General features: G+C 37.3%; 1 protein-coding gene across 1 annotated transcript in view; it reads left to right on the top strand.

Moving 5' to 3' along the window:
• Window positions 1-312: 312 nt before the first annotated feature.
• Window positions 313-27,472, top strand: part of LOC136845271 (uncharacterized) — an 89,530-nt gene continuing 62,370 nt past the window's right edge. The window contains 1 exon segment of the mRNA XM_067115419.1: window positions 313-453. The gene's annotated coding sequence lies outside the window, so the exon portion shown is untranslated.

Genomic DNA, 27,472 nt, shown 5'->3' with positions numbered 1-27,472 from the left:
AGTATGCAATTTGCAACGTGTGGCAATAACCGCTTACATACCACGAATTGCAAGAAACGCCCTGATTAACGGGGCCGTCTTAGACGGCGAACCGATATCTGTATACATCGTGCATAATCACATTCCTAAATTAAAAAAAAATAGATGTGTCTGGGGACAAGAAAATTACAGCGAAGTGTTTTCTTTTGGCCGCCGCAGTCGGTATAAAATGGAGTAACTGGCACCTACGGATCACGGAGGTGCTGTCTCAAGCCCTGTTCGCCTGTTTCTGTCTGACGGACTCTCCGATGTCTCGCAGTGTAGCAATGGGCCATAGTGCAAAAGGTGGGTGTGCGTGTGTGTGACTTACACAGCAGCGTTATATATATACACGTCACAATTGTCTTTTTCTACTTGAATGTAATCCATGACCACCAAAACGTCCCTGGGATAATCGACGAAGCGACGGAGAATGTATGTAAAAAAAATTCTGTGGAATGCATGTAGAGAGAGAAAGGCGTCATTAAAACTTGAAAACGGCTTTATTTGTTCAGATATTTCCGGCTTTATTTGTTCAAATGTTTCTTCTCCATCTGGTGGACTGAAAATCCTCACCCTCCTTCTGTAGAGAGAGACGTTATCAAAACCTAAAACGGCTTTATTTGTTCAAATATTTCCTGTCTTTCTATGTTTAAGTATTTCTTCTCCATCTGGTGGACGAAAGTCGTCATCCTCTTGTAGAAAGAGACGTTATTAAAACCTATAACAGCTGTATTTGTTCATCCTCCTGTAGAGGAAGACGTTACTAAAACTCCAAACGGCTTTATTTGTTCAAATATTTTTCCATCTGGTGGACGAACGTCATCGTCCTATTGTGGAGAAAGACGTTATTAAAACCTGAAACGGCTTTTTTTCATATATGTTATTAAAACCAGAAACTGCTTTATTTGTTCAAATATTTCCTCTTCATATGGTGAACCGAAAATCAACATTATCATAATCATCATCCTCTTTGCTAGCCAGGGCCGAATGGATGATAATATTACTTCCTCCATTGTAGTAAGACTTGGGGGGGTTCCTCATCGTGCATTTATGTAACGTGTTTGTGTTTAATGGAGGAGGGGGTTGGGGTTTGGGTGTTGGGACGGGTTGCGGTTTCAATATGTCCCCCATCCGTAGAGACCCAAGAACTGGAAAACAACCCCGAACCCCTCCGGCTTGCTTGCTTGATTTTTTTTTTTTTTTTTTTCTTTGCTTAAACTTCCGACTAATGGAACCTTTATATGATTCAGCAAGAGGGTGCTTGCTTTCAGTCACTGGTTTAACAGCGGAAGTAATTGAAATATATTTTAAATGTTTTTCTTGGGCTAAGGCAGTAGCCAAAAATTGGTGTTACAGGCCTCTCGACCTACGGAAAAGTATAAAAGAAATATTGCAGTAAAATACTGGGCGTAAACTGGTTTAAGGGATTTTGCTTAAGGTTTTTATAATTCTTTGTTTAGGGAACGGCTATAAATTATTGATAGCTTAAATAATTTTTTTCTCTTCTTCCGGGTTGAATATCATCGCGTGTGTCACTGCCATAAGGTAAGATTAGGCTAAATAAGCCATATGAATTAAAGTAGAATAATTTTCCCTAAATTGTAGGTCATTTTCAAATCACCCCGAAAGATTAATTTGATGGAACGGGAAACATGAACGTAGGCTTAAGGGAATAGAAATACGTGATAGTACTACTGTATATACTTGTAATTAAGTAAATCTTATACAGATATTTCGCTGGATTTGTATCTTGTATAACCATATCTGTATTTGTGTATTCCGTTTAACCGTATTTATACATATGTATAGGCTTTCCCTACATCATACTACGTGTATAGAATTTATAATCCAAGTTGTATTATTACTTTATAATGAAATATGGGTTTAATGTGAGACAAAGGAATTAATCGATCTGGTTAATTGAAGTGGGCAATTGCTGCTGGTTTACATAACCAACCTGCTCTGCACTGTGAAAGCGCTCTGGTTCATTTTAAATTTAAATGGCCTGTGCTAATTAACGATTTTCTGCCGTTACCGTTTTACAGATTTTTTCTATGATTAATTTCACCAGTATAGTTTATAATATATATATATATATATATATATATATATATATATATATATATATATGTATGTATGTAGGTATGTATAGGCTTTGGGTGTGTTTTTTGGCTAATCCACTATTACAATCAGGTTTTAAGGAAAAATAATTTTTCCATATAATTTCAACAAATTATATATATATATGTGTGTGTGCGTAGTATTTGAAGGTTAATTCACCAATGTAATTGATATAATCTGGTATTTTAACAAATAATTTTAATTTATAATTAATTTCACCAAAATAATTATAATGTCTGTAGGCTTATCCATTAACTTCATTAATATAATCAACATATATTAACTTAAAATAAGCCTTGGTATATGGCCTACCCTTATGACTGACTGTGTTAGGCCTATGCCCACGTCGGCCTAGCCTATAAAAAATACGGCCGTTATATTCACTGTTATTTGATAAGTGTGTGTGTGTGTTTTAAAATTAAAACTTCTCATGGGTCGTGTCATGTAAAAATGCGAAGTGGGAAGGTTAGATATTTGTTGTAATTTGATTGAATATTGTGTTTTTATACATTTTAAACCTCCAGTTAGTGATATCAAAACACGTGGAAATTATTCAGCATTTACAGTATCTTTCCCAGGAACTTTAATTACATTTTACAGATCTCATTTTCATGTGAAAGTTGGTTCTGACGAGGCGGTAGAACGGTTAGAATAGCTTATTATCCATCCACCATTTTATGCCTCCAAACGCAGATTCAGCCTTTCAACATTTTTACCATTTTTATTACATGAAAACTATTTTTCACCATTGCAACCAATCCTTACACCAAATACTTCATACAGTTCATCGACTTTTATTGTTTCATTTGCATCTAATATTCACACTTCATCGTATGTAGATTTGATTAGGCTTAACAACCCTTTCATATATTTCAACTTTGCTTCCATAGATTTGCCTAACTTGCTTAACCCAATCTGTGACTTGCCAGTGTTTCATCTAACCTTCAGCTGTTTATAGTCTGTACTGTTATATACAGTCTTCTTTACAATATATACGCGAATCAGCCTCGTCAGTTCTTTGACCATACATACAAAAATGCCTTATCATCTTGGCTATTATTTTCTCTCATGTCCCCGAACTTTTCCCTTTTATATAGACTTTAAACTTCTCATTACTACCTGAAGGTTTTACTAACTTTTACCCATCAGCAAACTTTGTATTATACATCATCAAACATTTCCCTAACCTTTTTTATAAGTACTGTACATAAACATGTTAAAAAGCCATAGAGAAATAGAGCAACCAGTCACTGAACTGTAATTGATTCTAGACTGAGATGAACTGATTAAACAGCCATAGAGAAACAGAGCAACCAGTCAGTGAACTGTAATTGATTATAGACTGAGGTGGACTGAATTTGGACTGAATTACTGTAGATACATTTGTTGGAAAGGCCTTGTCCCTCTGTTGACAAAAGTTAAAGGCTTTTAATTTTTTATATGGTAGTTATCTGTGGCTAGTTGTGGCCTAGGGAATATGTGACATGATGCTAGAAACCCAAGGTAAAAGTATTATATACTGTATGTATGTATGTATATATATATATATTATGTATTATATGTATTTGTGTCAGGCTTTGTGTGTCTGTGTGCGTGTGTAAAGGTAATTACAGTACTTCATATTTTGAGAGATCTTCAGTGGGTTTTAGAGGCCTAGCCTAACCTGTCTTAGGTCGTCCTCCCATTTCCATGACCTTCTCACTTGTAGGTGACAACTCTGCTAGGTACTTTTCAGTAATTTCATGTGACCTTTACTAACCTGCCTTTGGTGGTCTTCCCATTTTCATGATCTTATTATTAACTTCTCATAGGCTTGTAGGTGACGGTTCAGGTAGGTGCCAAAGATGTAACTTAGGCTATGCATCACTTTGTATATATATTATGCCTTTGCGCTACTTTTCAGTAACAATGACCCAAATGATTGAAGCGAATTGTAATAGATATTTCGTATTCCTGTCCAATAGGTCATTGGTGTAGCGAAGATGTAGATGTATTTTCTTATTTTATGAATGGTGACAAAGAGTTAGCATACTGTTAAGGGCAGATAAGCTGCTGCTTTTTTTTTTTTTTTTTAGAAGGGCATAAGTTGAGCTGTGTTCTACCAATTCGCAGTTGGGTGATTGAATACAACAGTAACTATAGGAGTAGATTTTCCAAGCTGTAAGGTTAATAGACATTCAACAGTAACTTAATTAGTATTTAACATATACCTTAAACTAGGTACTGTACTGGCTCCGTGATAAAAGTGTGAATGCAGAAAAATTTGTGGTAAATATCTCAGATGTTATTTTAGAATTTTAAGTTTAATCAAAGACACCATATCCTAGGCTTGTTCAGATGGATTTTAGTGTTGCTTATGACTTATGACCATATAAAGTATATACTTTCCATCTAAACAGTTTTGGCATTTGGCATTGTGTTCGGTGCACACAAGTTCTCAAGTTAGAGGCAGGAGAGTGTATTGGTGCTTAGTGCAGGCTGTCCAGGTCAACCCTGTCTGGTGTTGGGCAACTTTCCTTGCTTGTGGGCTTCATTAGTTGTGAGACTTGGTTTTTATAATAAATGCATGTAATGCAACTGTTGTACTTTTCATTTATTCCAGCATAGGCAAAGTAGCTGCCAGTCTTAGAAGAGTTTACAGTGTATATATCACCATATGGTTTTAAGTCAGGTGTTTAAAAAAAAAATCACTGCTTTATTGACTTTTAATTGACTTTGAGTAATGAAAAATATTTGGCTTTAATTTTGACACGAACCATTACGTTATTAATTTTTGAAATTATAATTTTTAATGGGTGTTGCCCAAACAAGATTTCCTGCTTTATTATAACTTAATTGATCTGTAGCAATAAAAAGTATGAGGTTTTACTCTTTAATATCTCTTGAAATTATAAGTTTTAATAAAACCAGGAATAGTATATAGGGGCGTTTTATATCTTGAACCTACGGATGTTGTGAAACACTGTCACATTAACTAGTAGGATATCCTGTTTGGCAAAATTCCATTAACTTAGTATTATTTCTTCTTAGTGTCCACATCCTAGTTGAATGATCATGGTGTTATGCTTTCCATTGTGATAATAAGGATATGAAGTATTTTTCAGTTAGTGTTGTGGGTGTAGATGCACTTAGATTTAAAGTTCAGCAGTGCAGTCATGATATAGTTTTCCTAGATTGTTCATCCCGCAAGTTGTTCATCCCAGACCTTGTTCATCCCAAGACCTTTGTCATTTAGTGTTTTCCATAAGAATATATATATATATATATATATATATATATATATATATATATATATATATATATATATATATATATATATATATGCTAAGTGCTTCAATTCATAGTCTGTTCCGTTATCATCTGTAGCGAGGTGTTTTGTAAACAGCAGTTGCGTTTGTATGTGCGTGAGTTTGTGCGAAGCTGTCAGAGACCTGCTGTTTAGATGTTGATTATGTCTATGTTCAGTTCATAGGCCTAATTGTATCCTTGTCGATCTTTACATGTTACAGATGAAGCTTAATACATTACAGAGTTTCAACGATTAATTCCTTTTAAGTACATTTCTTTTTGTATAGACCTAGCAATCGCGATCAGCCGCATAATGTGATATGTCTAGCTGGAGCCAAAATCAATAACATGCCTACGTTGCCAAAGTGTATGATGACGCCCCTGACCTTGAATGCAGCCGGCTGTGCAAGGGGAACGCAGTAAAAGGAATAGAAACCAAATTGTATGAAAGCGTTTTATCGTCATTTAGATGAGCCGGTTGTGTGCGACAGTCGGTTTTCAATTACAGTCAGTGTAGATTACGGTAGTATTTCGTATCGGGAGCAATGGTTACTATAAATTATACAGTGCAGAACTGCTCATCCACACATGAAGTAGGAAAAAAATGGGTTGGGTTCCTTGGACTTTCTCTCTCTCTCGCTCTTTATGCACACACACCAATGATGACGGTTATGAGCAAAATCTGCATCAAACATTCATCCAAACATTTCTCTAATTAGCTCAGACACGTCTAATGTGCTTCAAACACAACAGTCTGTTCTTCAGCACATAAGTCGAGTAACATTTCATTTTCTCGACATGTTCTACTTTTTTTTTTATCGACATCAGAGTTAAGATAACGCTCCCCTAGACCTAGTAAAACAAGTGCACATCATGAAATGACGATCGTCTCACAGTCGATCCTAAAAACGATTCATTGATATCGACTATAGAATCAGTGCTCAAGCTGCTGGTGTCGTCAGCGTAACGGAATTCTCTCTCTCTCTCTCTCTCTCTCTCTCTCTCTCTCTCTCTCTCTCTCTATATATATATATATATATATATATATATATATATATATATAGTAGTATATATATAGATTTAGATAGAAGTTTACAAAAGATATTTTGTATAAACTGGATTAGTGTGCATTTCGGGTTTCCTATGAGAATCTCTCTCTCTCTCTCTCTCTCTCTCTCTCTCTCAGACACGCAAACATGTCTGCATTTAATCTCGCCAGTAACATATTTGCTTGATATGCCAATAAATCAATTCTCAGTCACACATTGTGCGCAGAATATTTACATCATTAATGGTTAGTTATTGTTGTCAGGTTGCATTTTCGTTATACGTATGTTTACCAGTGTAGGTGTAAAGACAGTTCCTTAGGGAGTTAGGCTATGTGATTTTTTTTTTTTTATTATTTCCTTTTGATGTTGGTGATAGCGGTGATACCAATGTAGGTCACACGTTATGTGATATCTGTATGTATTCAAGAACCGTCTTCACTATACCATATGAAAGTGGGAGCGAAATTCTCTCTCTCTCTCTCTCTCTCTCTCTCATATAGCACAAGTGATAGTGTTATCAGCTCACACGTAAGTTGATCCGTTTGCTATATGCTTTAAATAGAGCCTTGGTTACCCACAGATGCGAACTGTGTATCTGGTTGTGAGGTACTTGTGGGTTTCAGCTATGGTGAAGAGGAAGAGAGATGAAAGGGAATGAAATAACAGAAATTAAGCAATCAGCATTCCCTTAAAATGCACACTTGTGTATTGTAACTGGAAAAAAAAGGATTAAATATTTTGGTGGTCTAGTCTTCACTTGCTCAACCATCTCTCTCTCTCTCTCTCTCTCTCTCTCTCTCTCTCTCTCTCTCTTGACCCAAAGCATTAGAATATTACGAGTGATTTTACGGTGCGATGCTTTAAGAATACATGCTATTGAACAGCAAAACTGCTACACCGAAAATCCTTAGACCAATTGCTGGTAGCTTACCCGTTGTTCCCTTGAGGTACAGCGTAAAACTATTTTTTAAAGCAGACAAGCAGAAAATCTGTAGCATTTCTGTATATTTCTTCGTGTAGCAATGCGTGTTTTAACTTTACCATTCTTATTTTTGGCCTAAGTGGTTGGTCTATCACTCTTTTCTTTTTAAATAAACCCCTTCCCTTTTATTTTTAGTTTAGGGATTGAATTAGAGGACTAGGCCTAAGGTTTTCGACTTTGGTAAGAAAATCGTACGATATTAAACCCACGTTCGATTGAAAACAGTCATTAGTATTTGGGGACCCAAATGAATAGATAAAAGCTCGAATTGATGGGAAAATTATGGCGCTGTGTGATTTGCTAGTGATTTACCACCTGATGGCGACCAGATGCTGAACACTTGTGGATCTCGCTGAAGCTTGCGCGAGGTGTCTACAGTAGTCCACGGAAATTATAGTTATTTATAGGACGGTGAGCTGTTTTATTAATATATGAATGTGAAGTCGATTTTTTCTGTAGGTTTTTCAATAGTCGATAGGAGTTAAACGCAAGTATGTTCGTGATTTCTTTGCTCGGAAAGGTTTAATTTCCATGTTATAGTACTAGGCCTAGTTAGATGAGCGAAATCGTTTAAGTTGTGATGCATTTTACTTTAAAATAAGGGACCATAGGCTATTTGTATAGGTCTAGTAGAGCTAAAAAGTTGAATATTGAAAAGCGATTTTGGTGGTCTGTCTCTCCTCTCTGGAAAAGTGTGATGACATGAAATTCTAACCACATTCTTATTTTTCCAATATTCAGTATTTTTTTTTTCTTGTAATTATTTTGATGTCACAGTATTTGCGTGGAAAGATTTGTTTGGGTTGAGGTTTTCAAAGTATATAGCCCCCCCCCTATCTCGCTCTCTCTCATATAGGCTATATATGTATATATTAATTGTATATGTATATATATATATATTATATATATATATATATATATATATATATATATATATATATATATATATATTATCAGAGAGATAGAGAGCCATCAAATGTTATGTACTCTTTTATATCAAAGCAATTTTGGTCATCGCTGCCTTGCTATGCTTTATTAATCGTAGGTTATGTAAAGATTGTATGAGACTCCAAGTCGAACTTCCTCCTTTTGAATTGCAATGCTTAGTGATTTCGTATTTTATTGTTTATTTTCAGTAGCAGACGTAGCTGTCATGCTACGCTTATGTAGCTTAGCGGTTAAAGTTTTATGGACGAGAAATTGACATTGCTTTTTCTTTCTTTATTTTTTTTATATAAAGAGGAGTAACTTTTATAAGCGTTAATCAAGAACTGGAGCATGAGCGTTTAGTGTGTTCGAATATGAACCCAAAACCAGAAGCATGTGTTGAAGGCTTTTGAGTACGGCGAAGGAAAACCAAACCTTCAGGTAGTTTTAGTGGGCTGTGTGCTGTATATAGGCTAATTTGTGTCTGTGGCCGTACTTGTTGCGACGCCTGTTTTGCGTGTATCAGTCAGTCAGTCATTTGGTTTAAATTCGACTGGAATGAGAAACAGTGTTTTTCAGTCACAGTTGGAAATAGGCGTAAGCTCGAAACTGGTTCATTGCACAGCTTCTGATATAACCTGTGCATGAAGACCTATGAACGTTATGCATCATGGCGCGCTTTGAGGCTAGAAAAAAAAAAAAAACGGAGAGAGAGAGAGGCAGGCTTGTCCAGATACAGGTTTTGAAATTGGGTTAATTTCTGCTAACCAACGCCTTTTAGATCCAGCGCAAAGATGTAGTAGATGTCCCCGAATGAATGTCAGGTTCCAGCCTCTACTGGATTCCAGGGCACCTTAGATCTTATCAGAAGAGGCGCATTACGCATTACGTTTCTGCGCCTCTATGTAGACCTATTAAAGTGACACAATTGCGCGCCAAGTTCAGTTACATTTATGCTCATCTGAATTGGAGGCATCCTTGTAAGTTGTAACGAAAATGTCACAGTATGTCGATAAATTAGGCCTATATCTTCACCTGAAGCAAGGAGTACTATAATCGGTCTACAGTCATTTCATGCTTGTTACAGTGTGCCAGTCTTTTCAGCCAGCACAATTAGGTCTGTGTATGCTTTTGAATAATATGAAATTCAGAGTCGAAGCCTTAATAAACCAGTAGTTTGAAGAAATGTAAAGAAAATATGACCACTTGATCAAACAATTCAGAAAGTTGCACACTGTACTAAGTGATAACCACCAAAGGCATCTGGATTCAAGGTAAAACCGAGTACTCTTCTCCCTCTCTACCTTGCTTGTAATCACATATTCACCACGAACGTACTTCTTCCATAGCCCATAGCGAAGGTGACTAATTAGCTCTCTCTCTCTCTCTCTCTCTCTCTCTCTCTCTCTGTGACCTCATGACCTCAGTGACGTAAACGTCCTCACTTCACACATGGGGTACCCGGTGTTCAGTTCTCGAATTGGAGGGAAGGGACGAATGGGCGCGTTCCCTAAAATCAGTTTGACCTTAGTTGACCTAAACAGTGAAGATAAGTATAAACATCAAAAGACTTTAGTCTTTATAACCCCGTCAAAAGGTGTACCATCAAAACACGAGGTCACCAACGAGGTATAACCTTCACCAGCGTAGTGAAATCAACCATAAAATACTCATAAGACAATACTAATAGACCTTAGTGTTCGACACTGTAACACATGAACTGGCGTGACCTGTTTTAATCCTCATGATGAAATCTGTTTAAGTTGATCTCAAGTCCTGTAGAAATCGTGAATGAGATTGCTCAAGCAGTTTCTCTTGTCGGGAGAATGTAAATCTTCTTGGATAATGCAGCTTGTTGTCTCCCGTTGTTAAGTGGTTGCTTTTATGTTGTCAGAATTGTGGTTTGTTTGCCACTATTTTTTTAGTTTCTTGAGAGCTTTACCATGTTTATTAAGTGCCTAATTTTCCCAAGAGTTGTTTAATCAAGCTAATACGTAAACTTAGGAAACTTAATGAATTGCTTCTGCCTCTTGGATATCGTAGCTCGTTTGCATAGGCCTACTGCTAACATTTCTGGGATCTGGGATTGTTTGCTTTGTACCGTGTACGTTACAGTGTCTGCATTTTCTGCTATTTTGTTTTATCATGAAATTCACACATTGTTTACGCTATGTCTAGGTTGACTGAATATTTCATTTGTTCCCCGCTTAAATTTAGTTTCTTCAGAATTTTCATGCATGTTCTGATTCCCACGAGCTTTAGTCCAGCAATCGGCTTTATTGTTTTAACTTGTGCTCTCTCTCCCTACATATTCCTTGTCCTTTTGCGTAACATTGCATATATATATATATATATATATATATATATATATATATATATATATATATATATATATATATATATATATAATATATATATATATATATATATATATATATATATATATATATATATATATTTATTATATACACACGTTCACGCAGTCCTGATAAATTATATACCATTGCCATAGTATTTTTTCCTATTTCTTAGCCAATAATAATAATAATAATAATAATAATAATAATCCTTGTCACGCCAGTCCCACTTCCATTTCTTGTCGCGATTATTCATTATGGTCGATATACAGTATATCATACTATGCACATACATTATACATGTGGAACAAGATAAGAGACAATAATAATCTATTAAGCAGAGTCCCACAGAATATAATGTACTTTTAATAATAATAATAATAATGGTAAATTGTTTCAGTTGCTGAACACCAAATATGCGTTTAGCCATACAAGGCATAATTTCATTGTAGGCTAATATTCAGCTGTGTGAAGATGTCTTCATAGAGATATTTATCGTACGTTTTACATTATTATTATCACTACTATTATTTTTGAAAGAGATCCGCTATAAAGGTGTATTATCGAATACAATAGCTGTGCGGCATACAGTCACATAACGTAATCTTCATGCGTCTTATGTTTTCCTCTCCAGCAAGAAGCTGATATATCAGGTTTCCAAAGGCCACATTGAGCTGCAGAAGGTTTTTTTTCTTTCTTCTTACGTATAGACGTGCCTGTAGACCATCATCTTCCGAGACTTAAACAAATTGAATGATTACAGTACAAAGGCGCAACAGCATTTACGGTGTGGCAGGTGGATTTGAAGCAGCGAATGACCGGGTGTGTTGAATTTTGATTGGTTAAGCAGAGACTACCAGAATGTGCTCTTGGTGTTGTGCCCGAGGAATCGTTGGTTGGTTGGGGCCTCACTGGATGTGGTGACGGAGTAAACCTAAGCCAGTCAGCCAGCCAGCCCTTGGCTGACTATAGCCCTCTTAATAGCACCACCTGATAGTACCACCTGCTCGCCGTAAATACCCGTGTGTACCTCTGCATTGTTAATCATTCAAACTGTCACCCCGTAGACCACCTGCGGAGTGGGGTGTCGGTACGTAGGAGGAAAAATGTTGTTGTTATTATTATTATTATTATTATTATTATTATTATTATTATTATTATTATTCAGAAGATGAACCCTACTCAAGCATGCAAAGAATATGGCATTCATTCGAAATAAGTAACAGAAGGTAATGGGAAATACAGAAAGCGGAGATCAGTTATAAGGAAACAGATGAATTAAAAAATTAATAAATGAATGAAAAATAAAACTTCAGGAGGAAAAGTGCTTTTCATGACCATTGTATACCTAATGTAACAGTTTCCTACTTGGAAAAAAATATAATTACACGCATAGATAAAACTTAATATAAACCGAACGTCCTAGAAACAGCTACAGTTTTTATTGTTATGTGTTGTCTATTATATGTAGGTTACTAAAGCAGTAGCTTTGTTAGTAAGTCAAGGCCGGAATGATAGAGGGACACACCTGTATTCGTCTCGGGCGACAAACATTTCATCATTGTACTAGTATCACTTGTACTGCCTAAACACTTGTTGCACCTGTTCCAATTGATAGGTGTTAATAATCAAGTCCTATATGATTATGTTCTGTATGTATTAGGTAGCACTTATTCTTTGTTACTGACTAAATTAGTCACTGGGGCTTATTTGATTATGTTCTATATCTTTCAGGTTGCATTTTTTTTTTTTTTTGCTAACTATAAACTGGTCATTGATATTTGCTTCATTGTCTTCTTCATGACTTTTTTGATAATGGACAGAGATTAGCGCGGTAGATTGTCATGGTATTATTCTTTCCGGGTTGTATTTGAGGGGGTCTATCGATTTGTATTGCTGTTGCATGTGTCAGAAAGTAACGAATAAGTGACGTATCTGCTATATTAACACTGCCGTCACATTCCTTCGAGGAAACAAAGGAAGTCGTTAGCCTTTCTTTTTTCTTCCCCAGCCTGCTATAGCTGGATGTTAACCCGTACCCCGTTCTTCTACCTGGGGATTTACAAAATGACCGCGCCGCTCCCACGCGGAGGATTCAATTTTATTTTGTAATTTTTTATTTACTTTTTTTCCATTTTACATCCTGGTTTTAACCGCATAACCTGTGTTTGTCTCAGGTTGCGTCCGCACTACGGTTAAATATGTCGCAATCATATGTCGACCACTTATCGTTAATATCACAAACATGTTGGAAACAAGTCATCCACTTGCTGGTCGTTCTAGCCAGTGCTTTAGACAATAGTGCAGCTTTAACTACAGATTCGTTCACAACTTTCGGTCATTGACTGGTTTCCAACCTGTCTTTTATATGTATGTGACACGTTGCCAACATGTGTTTATGATATGTTTACTTGTGGTATGCAGGAGAAAGTTACCGACATGTGTTTATGACATGTTTACTTGTGATTTGCATGAGACAAGTTGCAGACATGGTTACAACACGTTTACTTGCGATATGTATGAGACAAGTTGCCGACATGTGTTTACGACTTGTTTACTTGTGATATGCATGAGACAAGTTGCCAGCGTGTTTACGACGTTTACTGGTGATATACATGAAACAAGTTGCTGACATGTTTATGACATGTTTACTTGTGATATGCGTGACACAAGTTCCCGACGTGTTTATGGCATGTTTACTTGTGATATGCATTAGACAAATTTCCAACATGTGTTTATGACATGTTTGTGATATGTATGAGACAAGTTGCTAACATGTTTCACTTGTGATATGTATCAGGTAAGTTGCTGACATGTTTACGATGTGTTCAACATGTGATATGTATCAAACAAATTGCCCACATGCTTCACTTGTGATATGTATGAGACAAGTTGCCAACATTTGTTTATGACATGTATGTGATATGTATGGGATATATTGCCGACATGTGTTTACGACATGTGTTACTGTAGTGTGGACGCACTCTACGCCCCGCATCTGGTGGACCTGTTCGCTCTCTCCTCCTCCTCCTCCTCCTCCTCCTCATCGCCTTCTCCTCCTTAGGTTGACGTGTCGTTGACCTTCGACTGTAAGGACGGGATACTTCGGTAAACCCATCCCTAGTTGTCCTTGAGAGAGCAGTCTTGCACATAATATGGCGACTCTCTCTCTCTCTCTCTCTCTCTCTCTCTCTCTCTCTCTCTCTCTCTCTCTCTCTCTCTGTCGAGACCGAGACCGCCGCCGCGCTGGTTACGTAACGTGGGCCAAGTAGCAGAGGGAATCGTGGTTACGAAAATCAGAGATATATGTTGAATTATGCTTCGCAGATTTGTTGTTTGTATATAGTATGTATGTATGTCAGGTAGGCCTAATGGGGAATGGTTTTGAAATGTCACGTTCTCGCATCTATCTATCTATCTATTTATATCTGTCTGTCTGTCTGTGTCTGCCTATTCATCTAGCTTGTCTAGACTTTGAGTGAATCACCATGTTTTATCATAAGACCCAAGAAAGTCATGCAAATGTATTTTGCAACGTTTGAATAGAGATTAAAAGTATAAATACCGTTTCCCCAAGCCATTATTATTGATATTTCGTCTGTTCAACACTTTTATAGCCTATATATTCTTGTGAACTTGTCTTAATGGAATATTTGTCTTTTTGTATGTCTCAGTAGTTACCTTCACGCAATTAGGTTATACAAGCATGCTACTGCAGTCGATAGGCAGGTGGGCTTCCTTTACCTAAAGGCGAATGAAGGTAGTAGGAAAGTGTTCTGTCTTCGGTCCATTACAGCGTTGATGGTCTCTGCTGTTATAACACCTTTGGTACACTGTCAATCAATCGATTATTCTTTGTCATTTACAGGCTGTCTATTTCATTTTTAACTTGTCTTGAGCTTTGTGTATGCTATTTTGTTGTGTGACTCTTTATTCCCTCCTCCGTATTCCCTCATTTCTTATACGCTATCAGCATTATTCTATTCTTGCCTTTATATAACCACTTGTTTAATTTAATGACTTAGGGAATATCCATACCTACAGTCCTTGACATAAAGCGTAGATTTTAATTATTATCTATCTCCTGATGGTCTTTGCATCAAGATGATATCTTTCTGTGAGGTTATATATGAAAACGAATAAGGTTCGTCTTCTGAATAATAATAATAATAATAATAATAATAATAATAGTATAAATGCAGTATGTGAACCTGAAGCCTTTGATTTTTAAGAGTATCGAAGATAGATGAAAACAGCGCTAAATATAAGTTTGTTTCCCAGAATTGAGCCGCTAGCTACCCGCACACACGTACGCACGCGCACACATACCCCGAATATTCCCAGAACTTGGGGTGAATTTCCCAAGTTCCCCGGGATCTGTTTTCCCTCTTCTTCTTCTTCTTCTTCTAAGTTGGGCTTCCCGTCTCCAGATATGAGCTGCTTGTGTGTGTTCTTGAATGGTTTCGCTGTCACGTATTTTAAAGGCAGTCTTTAGCTGTGGTTTCGTGGCTCAAACGCTTATATATTTATTTATTTATTTATTTATTTATTTATTTATTTTGTAGAAGTATACTGTAGATGTTGGATGATGCCGGGTATTTACAAGATGAAGTGATTTCTCGTCCTCATTCTTTGTTGGTGAGGTTATGTTTCCTGTTTGGTGTTCGGTGTAACTGTGGTAGGCTCTTACAGGGCCACTTGCTGGTACCACGCTGTTTTAAGGTCAGAAGGTGCATGGTTGGTATATGCGCATATACACACACATACATGTATATGTATATATTGATATTTGTGTATGTGTATATATTAACCATACACCTTTTTACCTTAAAAAGGGGGGGTCAAGGGTATGGTTAATGTATGTACACACACACACACACACACACACACACACACACACACACACACACATATATATATATATATATATATATATATATACACATACATACACATACACACACACACACACACACACACACACTTGAACTTGAAACTCAACAACATCAGCAACATTTAACCATTCTCCATCAGTGTTATGAAGAAGCTTTGGCTTTTGATAACAATGCAAGAGATCGTCCACATTGCGTAAGCAGGCATCGGCAAGCTTTAACTAGTCGATAACCAGTATACGAAAGGGAGACGTTAGTCACAAGAGCTCTTTATGCAAATCAAAGTCAACTTTGCAGTTGCATGAAAAAGTAGCTTTAATGGAATGGGGAGACTTTTATGCCCAGAAATTAGTATTGAGAGAAAAAATGAAAAAAAGAGATGTACCTGAAATGAAGACGTAGCCGTAAAGGTATGGGAAGATATTTAGGCCCAGAAATTAGTAGTAGTGAGAGAGAGAGAGAGAAAGAGAACTTTAAAAAAGAGGAGACGAACTTGAAAATGATTTCGTTTTGTCTTTGGGGGAAAACGCGCCGCGGCTTCGTGGAATACTGGAGTAAGTGGTGGGTTTGGCAGTAACCAGAAAATGTCGGAGGCAGCCAAGTCAGGCTTTGCCATGAAATTTTAGTATGCCAAGGTTGGAGAGTGCGCTCTACCTCCTTAGAATTGATCGGCTCGTGCGATGCATTTTTAAATGGTTAGCTGGTCAGCTGACGCCACTAAACGGAGTCTTGCTCTGCGCAGTGTGAGGTATTTGTTTTTATAAGCCTGACGAATGTTACTTTCATATAAAAAGCTTAGATGAAATGGTTTTTATCCTCTTTCCGAGGACCTTGAAATAGATATTGGGAAGTTGGTTTTTAAGCCTGATGAATGTTACTTTCATATAGGCCTATAGAGCCTAGGTGAAATGGTCATTTTCCTCTTTCCAAGGTTCTTAAATGGGAACTGACATATTACCCTATATGAAATAGTCATTCCTCTTTCTAAAGTTCTTGAATAGAAATGAACATACCAAGAGCCCAGATGAAATGGTCATTATCCCCTTTCCAAGGTTCTCGAAATAGAACTTGACATACCAAGAACCTAGAACCTTCTCATCCTCTTTCCGATGTTCTTGAAATAGATATTGGGGAATTTGTTTATAAGCGTGACGAGTATTACTTACATATAATGTGCATAGGCCTAGGTGAAATGGTTGTTATCCTCTTTCCGGCGTTCTTGAAATAGATATTAGGGAATTTCTTTTGTAAGCCTGATAAATGTTACTTTCATATAAAGAGCGTAGATGGAATGGTTGTAGTCCTCTTTCCAAAGTTCTTGAAATATAAATTATTGATTTTCTTTTTCGGTGAAATTTTCAACTTGTTTAAACAGCTGTATTTTTGTGAATATTTGTTTACCGGTGTACACATAGTGTCTAAAAATGATCGTAATATAAGAAGAGGTAACATTAAATAAAGTGTAATATTACAAAGTGTCTAAAAATTATCTTTAATATTATAAGGATTAATACTAAATAGAATATCGTAATATTAAGAAGGGAAGAAATGGACATTCCCGTCTCTTACGGATGTTACGCAACACTTAGGAAGTTGGGACCAGGACACCCTCATTGTAGGCTATATTTAACATACAGTATATAAGGGGCCTGTCATTACCTGTAGATTATCGTTACGAAAACATTGCGTTAGATATATTAAAGTTTATGTACAATATGTGAATTATTGTCTTTTTTATGGTTATTTGCGATAATAGAAAGTTTAAAGTTCTATATCTTCTGTTGCTGCTATATTGTTAGTTTTTATTGATGCCTGTATTCGTTTTAATGACGAAACTAATCAGAATATAGCTGTTAGTTCATTTACTTTTAGGAATGTCAAAATCCTGAACGGTAGTCAACGTGAATGTATTATTATTATTATTGAAGAACGCCAACCCTGCAGTTTAAACTTGAACTAGAACCAGGTAGTCCATATGGCTGAAAAGTGTCGATTGTGATCTCAAGGCGACTCAGATTCCTTGGAGATCAGCTGAGAGAGAAACTGACTCTAGAGGCCCTAATTATCAGTCCAATAGAAGAGAGAGCAGAAAGAATTGAGATTCAGTTACTAATATAATTTATGTATCATTACATCAGTAGAAGAAAGTGCGGGCTATCGATTTATCGGGAATTAAAGGGTAGGTTTCTCCACGGTGCATAAGGCAGCGGGCGGGCGACACGTAAGAGCATATAAAAGTGGGATGACTCTGTGCTCTTGAGCCAGCCGTAACAAGGTATTCGGGGAGTGGATTGTGGGGAGGTGGGGGAGAAAGGGGTGGGGAGGGCGCAGAAAAGGGGAGGTGGTATGGGGGAGAGGGAAGGGGGTAGAGGTGGGAGGGGGTGTACTCTTACTTCCTTTACTAAGGTTAGGATCACGAACGCAAGTGAGCTGCATGCTCAAGGTTATTCGCTCTGAAGAAATATTCGTCTTATTGACAAGCGGACAAAAATCACGCGTATTGTGTCTCGCCTCATGTGTGTGAACGGAGACTGAAACTCAGAGATGCGCGTGGAAGTGGTCACTTAAATTCTGGCGAAAAATATATATGGTATATATTTGATCACGTTACATATGTGCATAGGCTTAAGTGGAAACTAAGCACCGGAATATTTGGAAAATATAGAACTGTTTAGGAGTGGACACTAAGTTTGGATAAAAGTTTATACATAATATTTGATCACTTTACGGTGTGTGTATAGGCCGAAGTGGAAACTAAGAACAGAAAGATTTCGAAAATATAAAACTCTTGCGTCCTTTTCTTAGCGTAGGAGTGGACATTAAATTTTGATGAAAATTATGCATAATAATATTTAACCAAGTTACATATATGCATAGGCCTAAGTAGAAACTAAGCACAGGAAGAATTGGAAAAAATATAATTCTTTTTTGCACCCTTCTTCTTGTGTTTATTTGTATTTTGCGGTGCTAGTAGTAATATCGATAAGCAAATGTTTTTGTAACTATAATTCTTACATCGTGCTTCTTTGTACACAAAACCTTGATTTTAAATACGAAACGTTGAATATATATTCACTGAAAACATAATTATGAAAATTAAGTTTTAATGGTAACACTTGATGCAGAAAGATCAGTAACACATGTGCATTAAAAATTCTGTTCTATCTCCATGTAGATTAACGTTTTTGTATGATCGAGATCGAACCTGTAGTTACGTCCTGTATCCAGAAATCTGTATAATGAACCTGTAGTTACATTCTGTATTCAGCAATCTGTATGATGTCCACGTCTCCATACATATGAATGCAGCAGGTATGTTCGTCTTTGATTGTGGAGTGTTCTGGAATCCAGTTTTCATTTCTTGTATGAAGGTAGCATTTACACCGTTTATATATCTTAATGCATTGGTAAGGTTGTATTTACTTACATTTTTATCTGTTTGTTAATATATCTTTTTTCTTTTTCAATAAGTGAGATCTCTTCTTTCTGTTTCCCTTTACATACTCTTAATTCTTTCTAATGAACACCAAATTATTTTTTGGAGGCTTGAATTTCAAGTCAGTGGCCCCTATGGTAGGCTTGTTCCGTATGAATAGGGTTCATCTTCTGAATAATAATAATAAATATTATAATTAATAATAATAATGGGTTTGCATAGCTGGATTATTTTAGATAAAATCCTGTAAAATAAAGTATAAGAGGCAACGAGCGGGCGGCCGAAGCCAGCCAGCATGAGTGAAAGGTGTGCAACAACGGAGGTAAAACTTCCAGCCCCATAAGAGTGTTGTGAGTTGCCAGTTTCGCAGTTGGGCGGCTTTTAAGAGTTCTGTGAGTCTGCAATAACAGGCAAGTAAAGACTGTATATGTGTGTGTGTGTGTGCCTCTATATACGTCTTCGATATACATTTCGGGCTCGTTTATACAAACGTACGTGTTTATAAGAGTGTTCTCAATACTTCTAAGCCTTCGGTAGCTTTGGCGTAAGGTTGTTTTTCAAGATTTAAACAAAAGGACGTAAGGGCAGGTTATGGTCCAGGTGAAATCGCCTCGCACGATCGGGACCTACTTTTTCGGTTGTGTCGACGCGCGACGCTCTCATCATCATCATCATGCGCTCTCTGGACGACGCGTTGCGTCATCACTTCCCGTGAGCGATGTCGAATGACAAAAGAGAATTTTCACAAGCATCGTTTTCCACCCCCCCTCCCCCCCAAACCCACCCATTCTTGTTGTTGTACATCGACGTTTTGTAGATGAATGGGCTGGGGGAATTCGGTTATGATAGATTTTTCCCAGAGGAATACTAGGCATTTAATGGTGCTATAGATACTACTGTACTACGCATTTAATGGTACCAGAGATACTAGAATTTAATAGTACCATGCAAAATCGCTTCACTAAATGACTGATTAAGGCAGGTCAAGTGCTTTCCTTTCTTTCTTCCCCAGAGATAGCATTTAAAGGTAACATGCTAAATTTTTCCGTTATTAATGTTGCTGGGGAACCTTGCAAAGAAACTGTTGCGGAGATAAGCCCCCTACCAACGCCGTGTTTGTTTCGCTGGTGGGACCACGAACGAAGCTGCACCCCGAATTCGTGTTGGTATGTTCTTCAGCTGCGTTTCTTGAGTAAGACCTTGGCTGGCTGACCAGTCCATAAACAGGTTCGACAACCGTTGCATGATAATGGCTTCGTTGGCTTCGTTCGGCTTTGCCATCTTGGGGTTTTCCTACTTCTAAGTTCCCCTTATTTTTTTCGTTTTTTCGTTTTTTTGGGTGCCTCGTGGGAGGGGGATGGTTTGGGTACCCGAGAGAGAGGGAGAGAGAGGTGGAGTAGCTTTAATCGTTGCAATTATATCTGTGGGACAATCGCAAGATCTGTCTCTCTCTCTCTCTCTCTCTCTCTCTCTCTCTCTCTCTCTTTTCGTAACATCGGATACCCCCATATTACTATCATTTATTCAGTAACTCAGGTTTTGGGAAACCATAGAACTAACCATACACCGCACTGCGGAAATATCTGTCCATTTGTGAGTTTGTTCTGGCAAAGAATTTCTGTCGCTTCAAGGAAAAGTTGTTATTTATTACTATATAGGTCTAGTTTTCCATGAAGAATGTTCAACCTAGGCATATATATTTATATGACTGCAAAAATTGAAAGGATCTGGATTTCATTATTATGAAATGTACTGTAAATTTGTTTTAAAGGTAATGATACTATAGTGCAGTTATCGCATGTCAATTTAACGTGGTGTGTATATATATACTCGTATATATATATATACACTTATCTGTTTATATATCACCACTCTTTCCTTTAGTGGGGATGCCCCAGAAGCTGTTAACCCTTCCGGTTCTCAGTAATCCTTGTGGGATGAAGTTGCTTGCCCTGGGGCATTGATTTTTCCCCCCCTGGTTGAGACCACCACCACCAAAGACACCAGTACCAGGCACCCAATTGTTTTTACAGTACGTTCCCATTCTTACCCCTAGGCCAAGGGTTTATCCGGATATATCCCCCTCCTCGCCTGGTTAGTGAAAATACTAGTGAATCAAAGTGGTCCATATATATATATATATATATATATATATATATATATATATATATATATATATATATATATATATATATATATATATATATATATGTATATGTATATGTATATATACATATTTATCCTATGTATGTATATATGTATGTTTATATATATATATTGTATATATATATATATATATATATATATATATATATATATATATATAATTCATATATTTTGCAATTTAGAGTGTTTTATCATTGCACTATTATTATAGCCACTTAAGCGAGTGCTGGAATATAACGGATTCCTCTGAGACTCAAACAGCTCACGGGTGTAACACAAAGATTGCAGTTCGATTGCGTCTTGTAAAAGCAGTCACGTGTTAGTTCGTATGTATGTGTATGAGAGAGAGAGAGAGAGAGAGGTGGCCTTCTGACAATCGATCCATGGCAAACACACCTTCCCGGGGCGGTCACGCATTCCCGCGGAGCTGCAACCACACAAACCGGCAACTCCGGAGATCTTCTTCTTCTATGTGCCTTGCGGAAGAAATCTACAAGTTGGCAACTCCATCCCTTTCCCCCTTCCCCCTCTCAGTATCCATGTTTGTGTGTGTGTGTGTGTGTGTGAGAAACGGGAGAATAAATAGAAAATAGAAATACATTCTGGCAATCTGCACTACGTTTTCCTAATATAGGCCTAATACTTTCGTATGCGAGAGATTTCTGTCATAGGTAATTTTATGGCTGTTAGCAGCTTATCTCCGCCTTCCCCCTCACCCCCTTTCATTATCCTTGTGTGTACGAAACGGGAGAAAAATTTGAAAGATAGGAATACATTCTGGCAACCTGCATTACTTTTCCCAAATATAGGCTTAAAACTTTTCTTATGCATGAGATCCCTCTGGTCATAGGTATTTTTATGGGTCCAAGAAGTTCACGCTTTTCCAATACAAGCAAGCACCTCACTCGATAACTTCGACGCGTCTTAAATAAGCGTTAGAGTACTTCCAAATATAGGCCTAAAACTTTTCGTATGTGAGAGATATGCATCCTAGGTATTTTTATGGCTTAGCAGCTCACGCTTTTCCAAGACAACTTGCTCGATAGCTTCGACGCGTCTCAAATAAGCGTTAGATTACGGGGCAAGCTTCGAGGGAAGAAAACTCCGACAGCTTCAGGTTGTGTCGTGCACCAATCGCGGATTCCCCCACCCGGGGGAGGAGGAGGAGCAACTAACTTTCTTGGGAAGCCAGTGCACCTGTTCTTGCACGTACAGACCGGGAATTACCAGACGATTCCAGTGAACTCCTTCTGTAGAGGCCAGCTTTTCGTTGACTGGGGATTTCCAGAGATGTCGCAGCGAATTGCGTGCATTCTTCCTGGTTGCATTTGGGGGAAAAGTGAAGAAAATATAGACTTGCTTTTTTAACGGGTTGATTGAGTTCGTTAGCGATGATTATAGTCGGTCTGCTTGACTACAGTGCAGAGCATGCTATCTGTTATTGGCATTACTCAGTTTTCAGGTGTGGAAATTTCTCATGTCTGCTTTTATTACTTCCAGGAACACAGTCTGTCATGCATATCAATTAATGTATTGTTAGCAACCATTTGCGCAACTTACGTTAGTTGTAATAAGTATCGTGTATATATATATACATATATGTGTATGTATATATATATATGTATATATATATATATATATATATATATATATATATATATATATATATATATATTATATATATATATATACATATACATATATACTTGACCAATCCGTTGTTTCCCGGGAAAACTCTGAAGAACTCAGAAAAATTTTCCTACATCTCCTTTGAATTGTTTTGTCATGTAAAGAATGTGTATTGTCATTGAAAATGCTTTTCTTTCCTGTGATTAATAATTCTGTCTTGAATTAATTAAAGAAGACTCTGCTCGGGGAAAAGGTGAGTGTCATACAGACTTCCGCAACGAAGAGAAATTCACGTACACCGAAAGGTTACTGTGTGAAGAAATTCACTCATGGAAATGAATAAGGATAAATTGCTGTAGAGACTATGTAGGGGGCCCTTTGACAAATTATATATAGGCTGTATAACCTCCATGAACGAAAGAATGCCACGTCAGTGACCGTACCAATTCATATTTAAATGCGAAAATCACACAGGAACTGCGTACCTTCATCAAAAACCTGTACTAACGTTAGCCTTACCCCCTCCTCTCTCTCTCTCTCTCTCTCTCTCTCTCTCTCTCTCTCTCAGTCAGATCAGAATTTTACAGACTGATATCATGGTAATAACGAAAAACAACAACCACAAGTAATGAAAGACATGTCAGTAAGCCTACGGGGACGAAGTGTGGTTTGCGCATGCACGCAACTTCAGTTAACCACGGACCGTTCAGTCGCCTAATTATCACTTGGTTTTCAAGACTGATATTCGATCGTTATCGCATAAAACCGAGATGGTAGGTTGTCAGCTTGACAAACGTTATTAAGGTACAATGTCGGTAACTTGAGACATCGTAGAAAGAGCTGCAACTGTTTCGGTTTTCTGTAAATGTTAACAAACGTGTTTCAGTTTCCTTTGGCATTTCTGAGGGAAAGTGTAGGCCGAAGTCTGAATGGTCTAATACGCATGTGCGGATGGTGATGGATTTGCTTCGTCTCCAAAGTTGTGGCCGTAACTACGAAGTTTTTTTCGTGGATTAATTATTTAGATATATTATGGTAACACCACAGGGTACTTAAGAATTTGTATTTTTTTGGCAGGGTATGATTAAGATACGTTTGGCTCAAAATGAACACTGAAAAAATGTGGTAATTTCGGCGCGAATAGTTTGTTAATGTGGGTATATGTCTGTCAGAAGCATTTGGTTTGTTACTACTCGTGGCGAGTATTGTAAGGTTTGACTGGTGTGGATTGTAAGGTCTGACCGGTGTGGTGGTTGAAGTTATGTTTTGAATTTCATTGCTTTATGACTGAATGAAAGTAATTCTAATACAGTCAAACACATCTGTTTAATTTTTTGGATGTACTAAACTGATTGTAGGGTTTGCAGTGGGAGGAGTTTAATGAAATCATATGTCTGACAGCACCTGGAGAAAAGGTGGAGTCAAAAGAAAAATGACAATTAACCCAGAAAACTGAAGGAAAAGGTGACGTAAAAACGAAAATCTCATTTGTTTTGTCTGTGTTTGTATGTCAGTCACGGAGAAGGGGGGTTTGATTTTGAGTTATAAACCTTTCTGGAGTGACATGGACGCCGTGTGCAAAAATTTTTTCCGAGTCTGTCAAGCGGTTCAGTTTCTATAGTGGACAAACAAATATACAAACATTCACTTGTATATATATATATATATATATATATATATATATATATATATATATATATATATATATATATATATATAATACCCCCATAATGATGAATTCGCTTTACATTGGGAACAACTTAAACAGAAAGAGAATTATATGTGGTAAGTGCATCAGTCTCAGGCCGGTTCTGATACAGAGATAGACAGTTGACTTATCCACTTATGTTATCAAGTGGATAAGTCAACTGTCTACCTCTGTATCAACCCTGGCCGGGGCAGATGCACTTGTAAATATTATTCCCTTTGGGTGTAAGTTATGTATCAAGCCTAATTGTGGGTTAATATTGTATAGTATGAAAAAGACACTTTCGAATTAGTGGAAAGTCTCTCTCTCTCTCTCTCTCTCTCTCTCTCTCTCTATCTATATATATATATATATATATATATATATATATATATATATATATATATATATATATATATATATATATATGTATGTATGTATGTGTGTATATATACAGTATATATGTGTATGTACATATATATACATGATATATACATATATATGCATATATATATGTATATATATTTATTATATATTCGGAGAGAGAGAGATATTGATGAGATTACATAACGTATAACCACCTGGTCCGTAATTGTAACGGTCAGTTTTGAAACACCGGTCGGCCAGAACTGGGATTCCATTACCGTATGGGACTATTGTTTGATGACCTTCATATTCACTGTTAATGATTATGTTTTTGCAGTAATATTTTGTAGTTATAAAGGAAAAACGAGTCAGCCATCAGTATAACGGGTTTGTCGGTTTCATAATAGACCATATTTGCTATGTAAATGAGCCCACGTTATTTTTTAATTAATAATCATATTGAAAGCAGCTAGGTTTTACAAGTCACTGCTGTCCTTGTTGGACTGAAACCAAAATGATAGCCTGAAGAGGAAGTCGTTTATGTCATTAAATAACAAAACGAAAAAAGTAATTTCGAAACTTCAAAATGTTAAACAATGCAAGGTTTGTTTGTCTGTATTTAGTGTGTCAACTTTCGCAAATCTCGCCCATTGTCTCTACTTGTTTATTTGTTTCCGTCATTATGTGCTGTTTCAGCATTTGGAGGCACCTAATTTTAGATCCTCCTGTCCTTGGGAAAAGGATTCCGTAGGGGGTAGTGCCGTCGCATTCGGGTCGTTTCGGCCCTAAGTCATTTAGGCCGTAAGCACGTTTACGTGCAAAATGGGCGCCGTGTTTAGTACCAGCCCCTTGGGGATGTACGTAAAACATGAATTAATAACGGTAAATACCATAAACATAACGTCTTACATTGTTTTGGATGTTACGGCCTAAGTGACTTACGGCCGAAACGACCAGGACCGGTGCCGTCAGTGCACCTCACGCGGTGCACTGTAGGCATTACTTAAGGCTTTTTGCAGCGTCCCTTCGGCCAACAGCTGCAACCCCACTCATTACTTTTACTATTCCTCTGTACATATTCCCTTCCATCGTACTTCCCACCCTCTCCTAAGAATAGTTTTAGCAATATTGTCAGCGCTGAATGACCTCATAGGTCCCAGAGCTTGGCCCTTGACTTAGATTTTGCATTCCAATTAAATGTTTCGATACATGTTTGTCGCCATCATCGAGTGATGGTTCAACATTTAGAGGCACCTGATTGTAAATAGTGTCTCCTCAGTCATTTGTGAAAAGGAAATAGAGAGTTAGCAGTATGAAATAGGGCAGAAATAACATGGCAAAATTATGTTGAAAATCCTATAGATAGTTTAATAATTTTATCTTGTGTTAAACCTCTTCTTATCAAAATTTAATTCAAGAAGATCTTTTGATTAATTTCATTATTAGCAATTTTAAATGTGAAGAAATGTCAAATTAGTCAGTCTCTTCATATCTCTCTCTCTCTCTCTCTTATCTAAGATGCATCCCAGACCATCTGGAAGATGCTCTGCACAGGTGACTGAACAGGCCAAGGTGGCTAAAGTCACGGAACCCCTATACTTTTGATATTTTGATGGTACCACCTGCTGGACCACCAGACACTGATGGTAATAGCCATACATCAAAGAAAGCCGGCGGAACTTGGGACCAGAACAAAAAATAGAACCTTAGGCATTACTTAAGGGTCTTTGAGCGTCCCCATTCTTTTTACCATACTTCCGTTCATATTCTTTCTTCCATCTTACTTTCCTCAACCTTCTCCTAATAATTGTTTCATAGAGCAACTGCAAGATTTTCCTCCAGTTACACCTCTAGAACCATTTCACTCTCAAATTCCGTTTCAGCGCTGGATGACCTCATAGGTTCCAGTGCTTGGCCTCTGGCACAAATTATACATTCCATTCCTTCCATTCCAATTAGCAATAGTAAACTAATAGGACGCTGATAGATAATTTTTAAAAGTTGATGACCGGCGCAAAAAACTTAACTTTTTACATGGAAATTTTGGGTTGTTCCGAAGTTATTTGTGCAATTTTTGCTATATATTCTGGAATAACTTCATTCACTTTATTGATGTTTACTTTTTGCCGTTAGTGTGAAGATTACAGAAGCAGATAAAAGCTAGTTTTGGTTTTCTGCAAAAAAAAAAAAAATATTGTGCCGGCTTTGTCTGTCCGTCCGCACTTTTTCTGTCCGCCCTCAGATCTTAAAAACTTCTGAGGCTAGAGGGCTGCAAATTGTGCTGTTGATCATCCACCCTCCAATCATCAAACAGCAAATTGCAGCCGTCTAGCCTCAGTAGTTTTTATTTTATTTAAGGTTTAAGTTAGCCATAATCGTGCGTCTGGTAACGATACAGGACAGGCCACCAGCGGGCCGTGGTTAAAGTTTCATGGGCCGCGGCTCATACAGCATTATACCGAGACCACCGAAAGATAGATTTTCTGTGGCCTTGATTATACGCTATACGGAAAACTCGATTGCGCCGAAGAAACTTAGACGTATTTTTTAC

Source organism: Macrobrachium rosenbergii, chromosome 13, assembly GCF_040412425.1.
Source record: "Macrobrachium rosenbergii isolate ZJJX-2024 chromosome 13, ASM4041242v1, whole genome shotgun sequence".
Taxonomy (NCBI): domain Eukaryota; kingdom Metazoa; phylum Arthropoda; class Malacostraca; order Decapoda; family Palaemonidae; genus Macrobrachium; species Macrobrachium rosenbergii.
The sequence above is the reverse complement of the archived record's forward strand: the minus strand, read 5'-3'. Positions and strand labels throughout refer to the sequence as shown.